Source organism: Anabrus simplex, chromosome 3, assembly GCF_040414725.1.
Source record: "Anabrus simplex isolate iqAnaSimp1 chromosome 3, ASM4041472v1, whole genome shotgun sequence".
Lineage (NCBI taxonomy): Eukaryota > Metazoa > Arthropoda > Insecta > Orthoptera > Tettigoniidae > Anabrus > Anabrus simplex.
Window position 1 is genome coordinate 266,133,255 of NC_090267.1, and position 6,322 is coordinate 266,139,576.

At 43.8% G+C, this 6,322-nt stretch overlaps 1 pseudogene; it reads right to left on the reverse strand.

Moving 5' to 3' along the window:
- Nucleotides 1-219: 219 nt before the first annotated feature.
- LOC137498954 (uncharacterized) lies at nt 220-5,274 on the reverse strand (annotated as a pseudogene).
- Between the last annotated feature and the right edge of the window lie 1,048 nt (nt 5,275-6,322).

A 6,322-nucleotide genomic window follows, 5' to 3' on the forward strand; every position in this document is an offset into this window, starting at 1 on the left:
AGACGGCGTTACCCTCTAAGAGTCCAGAAGACTTTTGCTGTTACTTTTGTCCCCACGGCATACTAACCACCAGCGTCTTGGAAAGCCGTGACAATAAACTGACAAGTCTGCTGCCGCACTGGGACGAAACAATGGTAATTTCACGACTGATGACAGTTTGTGGCCTTTGGAAAATGTTCGTAGTATACAATTAGTTCTTTTCTTTTTTCTTCTTTTTCTTCAGCGTTTGTCCCTCCTGCTGGCGGGATCCGCTACATGTATTTGTTATATCCATTTAGTTCTGTTCTGGCCATGTCAGGGTTGAGATTGACGCTCTTCAGATCTTTGTGAAGAGTATCGGCCAATCGCTCTTTTGGTCGTCCTTTTGGTCCCCTACCGGCGACTTCTAACATGTAACCAGTCTTCGCGATAGTGCCAGCGTCTGCCCTTAGCACATGTCAAGACCATCGTAGACGACTCTCGTCCATTTTTCTTAAATCGGTGCAACGCCAAATCTCTGCCTGATGGATTCATTGGAGATACGATGCAGTTTAGTGACGCCAGCAGTCCATCTCAGCATCTTGGTATCCATGACACCTAGTCGACGATCTATCTCAGTCGTAGTCGGACAACATTCGCAACCATATCGTGCAATAGGTCGGATGACAGTACGATAGATTTTTGATTTGAGATTATCATTCATTCCCCGGTCGCAAGTGACGCTGTTTTTTGTTCTTCATTTCATCCAGACTGCGGATATCCTTGCATTGACCTCTTCAACAAGTCGGCCATCATCAGTGATCGTGGAGCCAAGATACTTGAATTTTATCACTCGCGGCAGGTCCTCACCGTTTACATAAATGGTTCCTATTGCTTGGAGTCGGGATGGGGCGACCCCATCGCGCAGTGGAAAACCACTGCAATCAGCCACCCAGAGTACTTGCCGGAAACCCACACCTATTTCAGGTAGGGGAAAATGCCTGTCTCAACCCTGAACACCTAGGAGAAAGCTGGCAGATACGATTAGTTCAATTACTGTAAAATATTTCAAGAAGATATCACAGGAATGATTACCATGAAAATGCAGTAAATTATTCTACATGGTACACAGACATTACTCTAAATAATCTATTTCAATGTAACCGACACATTTTGCAAGTCTTTCTGACTATGTCTTGCATATTTTTCTGTGACACTGTGCACAATACGGCTGTGATGTTTCCAAATCATTACACTTTTCCTTTCTAGTTTTAGCATCTCTCATTCCACACGTCTTCGTCTTCACTTCCACTAAGCAATTCATCTAATACTTCATCTGAAACCCTTCTCAAGGGATGATCCACGAATACTTTTAGACATTCTTGGAACAGTATTAGAGAACAAGAACAAAACTGACTGTAAAGACAAACACTGTAACATTTAGAAAAGAGAATTGTTGAAATAGCATATTGTAAATATAAGTCTGCAAACGTTTTGATTGCGAAATAGGTAGGAAAGTTGGAACACGAGAAAAGCGATTGCTCCAACCATACCAGTCTTTCAAGGGCCATTTTCATTCTATGAAAGTGATCTAATTCACAGATCAAATAAAATGTTATGCATGCCAGAATAAGCGCCTTCATATTTTATTTGGCTTGTGCATGACACGCCGGTATTTGGTACCCTTTCCCTGTACCAGTGTTGTTATTTGGGGGCACTCTCGTCTTTCCCTAGTCTTTATGTGGGAGGGAGTTCTCTCACACCTCCCACGCAGTGAAACGGTCACCTTTTCACCAAGATGGCCGGCAATGCTGTTTGAATGATACAAATCCCACACGTTACTATTATCTCATAAGAATGAAGAATTTCAAAACATTATACCCGTCTTGATTTTCCGCTTGTTTCCAGTGCATCGTGAAAATACTAGTTACCAGATGAAAGGCCAGAGTCATCGGGTTTGATTGCAGAGATATCTGTGATGGTGTATCGTGTGAGTTATCTTTGTTTCCGTAGTATAGTCTGACTTTTCTCTATACTCTCTTCGTAAGAGTCAAAATGATACAGATGTGACAATACCTTGTAATGCCCCAGCAGCAGTAAAGTGAAACTGCATTAACTGTTTAGACAAATCTCATTTTATTGCCTTAATACTGTATTACTCCTTGCTGATACAAGACGTTAGTAAATTAATATGCATTTTTACCAACGACATGAAAGATATAGACTGCTACCTGCCGACAATCGTTGAATCTACTTGAACTGCTGGCAGTCATGACACTTACAGGCAAAACAAACGACAAGTGTCATGGCATAGTGGCTGTACTTGCATAAACGTACACATTAAATTCGTTCTGATTTATGTTTCATGCAATAAAACCGGCCTTAATTATAATATAAACCTTTTTAAAATGCATGTATTAAAATTACCGTTGAAGTTGTATGATGACAGTTATTAACCAATGTGAATAATTCGTTTGTGGTTATGTGGAAATAGACTGTGCTGGTTGAAAGGTGGCTCCGGTTTCCTGTTAAACGATAATATTTAATGAAATAATGTCAAATGGTCAACGTAAGTAGGGTACCTAAATAACAATATTAAACAAGAAGTGCATTCATAAGATGTATTGTAATGATGCAATATTAAATCCTTCTCTCTCCGTCTTAGTCCCAGGAAAGGGCAGTGGTGTTGAGTATTGTTTTAAGAGGAAGTACGACTAGGCAACCATCCTCTATATAACACTAATCAAAGAGAAAGAATGGAAGAGGTCCGAAACTTCGAAAAATGAAGGAATCGGCCAAGAATAGACAAGGGCCACGAAGGACGTGAAATTGAAAAGCGCCTTATGTCTCGAATGCTCTAATGCCATCAGGGTCGTAAAATAACAAGACTTCGCCAAGGGACGTCGATTAGGATAGATGAAAGTGAGGAGCCTCGCACAAGTGGAAACAATGCCAGGACTCAGCTAAAGGCTATTTGGTCGCCAACCCACGCTCCCAAGTTGAGAGCCCCTGGGGACCCTTTTAGTCGCCTCTTGCGGCAGGCAGGGGATACCGTGGGTATTATTCTACCGTCACCACCCACGGGGGACTCAGATAAGGGGCCCGTGGTCGCTAATATAGCTCCCAAGTTAAGAACCCTTGGGGCCCCTTTTAGTAGCCTCTTACAACAGGCAGAGGATACGGTGTGTGTTATTCTACCGGTACCACCCAAAGGGGGAGTTCAAAAGAAACCTCGAAGAAAGATAATATGTCGTCATTAGAATGGCCTATGGGGTATGAAATTGGGTTTAGGCCTATACTATAATAACCCGCAAATAATTATTCATACATAAGGCCCACTTGTGAAATGTAACGTTTATAATGCCTTTCTGGTGGCGACTGGTGAAGTTAAATGCTGCGCTTGACATGGGTATCTCGATAAAGAAAGATGCATAGCCTATTACTACAAATTAATACTGTTCATCTTCTTTCCAACCAAACGGTCGCCAGATTTGCTGCGCTTTTTTAATTAAAAGTACTATGATCATTAATTGTAAGAGTGTTTTCAAAACGTCTGAACTTTTTTTTGCTAGGGGCTTTACGTCGCACCGACACAGATAGGTCTTATGGCGACGATGGGATAGGAAAGACCTAGGAGTTCGAAGGAAGCGGCCGTGGCCTTAATTAAGGTACAGCCCCAGCATTTGCCTGGTGTGAAAATGGGAAACCACGGGAAACCATCTTCAGGGCTACCGATAGTGGGATTCGAACCTACTATCTCCCGGATGCAAGCTCACAGCCGCGCGCCTCTACGCGCACGGCCAACTCGCCCGGTGAAACGTCTGAACTGGATAAGTTTAAATAACCCTTCATTTTCGCAACAAAAATAACCACATCTAGACATGATACTGTGTAGGCTTCTGGGCTTGTGCCGTGTCAAGAAAATAAGGTGAAATTCTTTACGTTTCGCAGAGAAATGTGCTCTGCGTCATCAGAAGAAAATCTCGACTGTCCACGAGAAAGGCTTCTTAAACAATGACTTTTAAATTTAGACGTTATAATAGAAGTGGAAATGGTACGTTCATTCGTCACCAGATGGTTCTCCGGACGTGGCACAGCCCTAGCGTTCGAAGCGGAAGCTGACCGAACCATCAAAATCAGTCTAAGAGGTTCACATAACATGTGTACGTAACATATGACATTGACACAAGCCTGGAATGAAACATCTGGCGACGAGGAACGTACGAATTTGGAAAACACTGAGACGAAATAACAATAGTGAAGGGACAGGGAAGGGAACTACCTACGTAAATCCTTAACGGCTGGCAACCAGCAAACAGCTTCCCGTATAATCCTGGACATGTAGTGTCTAGTGTGGGTAAGAGCTCGAGCATCTTGGAACATGACATCATGACCCGACGATAGAGCGTGCTTAGCTACCGATCTGTCTGGTTGGTTGGTTGGTTGGTTGGTTGGTTGGTTGGTTGGTTGGTTGGTTGGTTGGTTGGTTGGTTGGTTGGTTGGTTGGTTGGTTGAGACGAATATTACGTTCATGTTCCTTGATACGGGTACCAATGGACCGGCATGTTTGGCCGATGTACACCTTACCGCAAGTACAGGGAATTTCGTATACCCCAGGATGTAAAAGTGGGGTTATTTGTCCTTGGTTTTACTGAAATTGTGAGCAGTTGTAGTGGCGGTGCCAAACACGGTTTTTATATTGTGTTTGCGGAGGACCTTGGCAATTCGATCTGTGGTGTTGTGAATGTATGGCAAGTAGGCAGTTCCCTTCACTTCTTCCTTCTGTGAGCTTTGCTTGGTCGTTTCTCTGGGATGCAGGGCTATACGAATCTGCAAACAACTACAACCGTTACCCTCGAACGCGACTTTGAGCGTGTCCATTTCCACCTGGATATTTGATGGCTCACAAATTCGTCCCACCCTCTTGGCGAGTATCGTGAGAATGCCTTGTTTTTGTGCTGGATGGTGGTGAGAATCTGCATGAAGATAGCGATTTGTGGGGGTAGGCTTACGATGGACGCTATGTCCTAAGGAGCCGTCCGGTTTCTTTCTTACTAGAACATCCAAGAAAGAAAGGCTTCCGTCCAATTCCATCTCCATAGTGAATTTAATTGAAGGATGTTTCTGATTTAGGTGGTTTAGAAATAGATGAAGTTTCTCAGGACCTTCCGTCCAGACCACAAATGCATCATCAACATACCTCCACCATATCATAGGTTTGACGGGCGCCGAAACAATAGCCTTCTCCTCAAAATGCTCCATAAAGAAATTGGCCACTACGGGCGAAAGTGGACTTCCCACAGCCACTGCGTCCATCAGTTCGTAAAACAGACGAACGTCCACTTTCGCCCGTAGTGGCCAATTTCTTTATGGAGCATTTTGAGGAGGAGGCTATTGCTTCGACGCCCGTCAAACCTATGATATGGTGGAGGTATGTTGATGACGCATTTGTGGTCTGGACGGAAGGTCCTGAGAAACTTCATCTATTTCTAAACCACCTAAATCAGAAACATCCTTCAATTAAATTCACTATGGAGATGGAATTGGACGGAAGCCTTTCTTTCTTGGATGTTCTAGTAAGAAAGAAACCGGACGGCTCCTTAGGACATAGCGTCCATCGTAAGCCTACCCCCACAAATCGCTATCTTCATGCAGATTCTCACCACCATCCAGCACAAAAACAAGGCATTCTCACGATACTCGCCAAGAGGGTGGGACGAATTTGTGAGCCATCAAATATCCAGGTGGAAATGGACACGCTCAAAGTCGCGTTCGAGGGTAACGGTTGTAGTTGTTTGCAGATTCGTATAGCCCTGCATCCCAGAGAAACGACCAAGCAAAGCTCACAGAAGGAAGAAGTGAAGGGAACTGCCTACTTGCCATACATTCACAACACCACAGATCGAATTGCCAAGGTCCTCCGCAAACACAATATAAAAACCGTGTTTGGCACCGCCACTACAACTGCTCACAATTTCAGTAAAACCAAGGACAAATAACCCCACTTTTACATCCTGGGGTATACGAAATTCCCTGTACTTGCGGTAAGGTGTACATCGGCCAAACATGCCGGTCCATTGGTACCCGTATCAAGGAACATGAACGTAATATTCGTCTCAACCAACCAACCAACCAACCAACCAACCAACCAGACAAATCGGCAGTAGGTAAGCACGCTCTATCGTCGGGTCATGATGTCATGTTCCAAGATGCTCGAGCTCTTACCCACACTAGACACTACAGGTCTAGGATTATACGGGAAGCTGTGGAAATACGTAGAAATCCTAACAATTTCAACAGGGACACTGGCTATCAATTAAGTAATACCTGGTTGCCAGCCATTAAGAACTTACGTAGGTAGTTC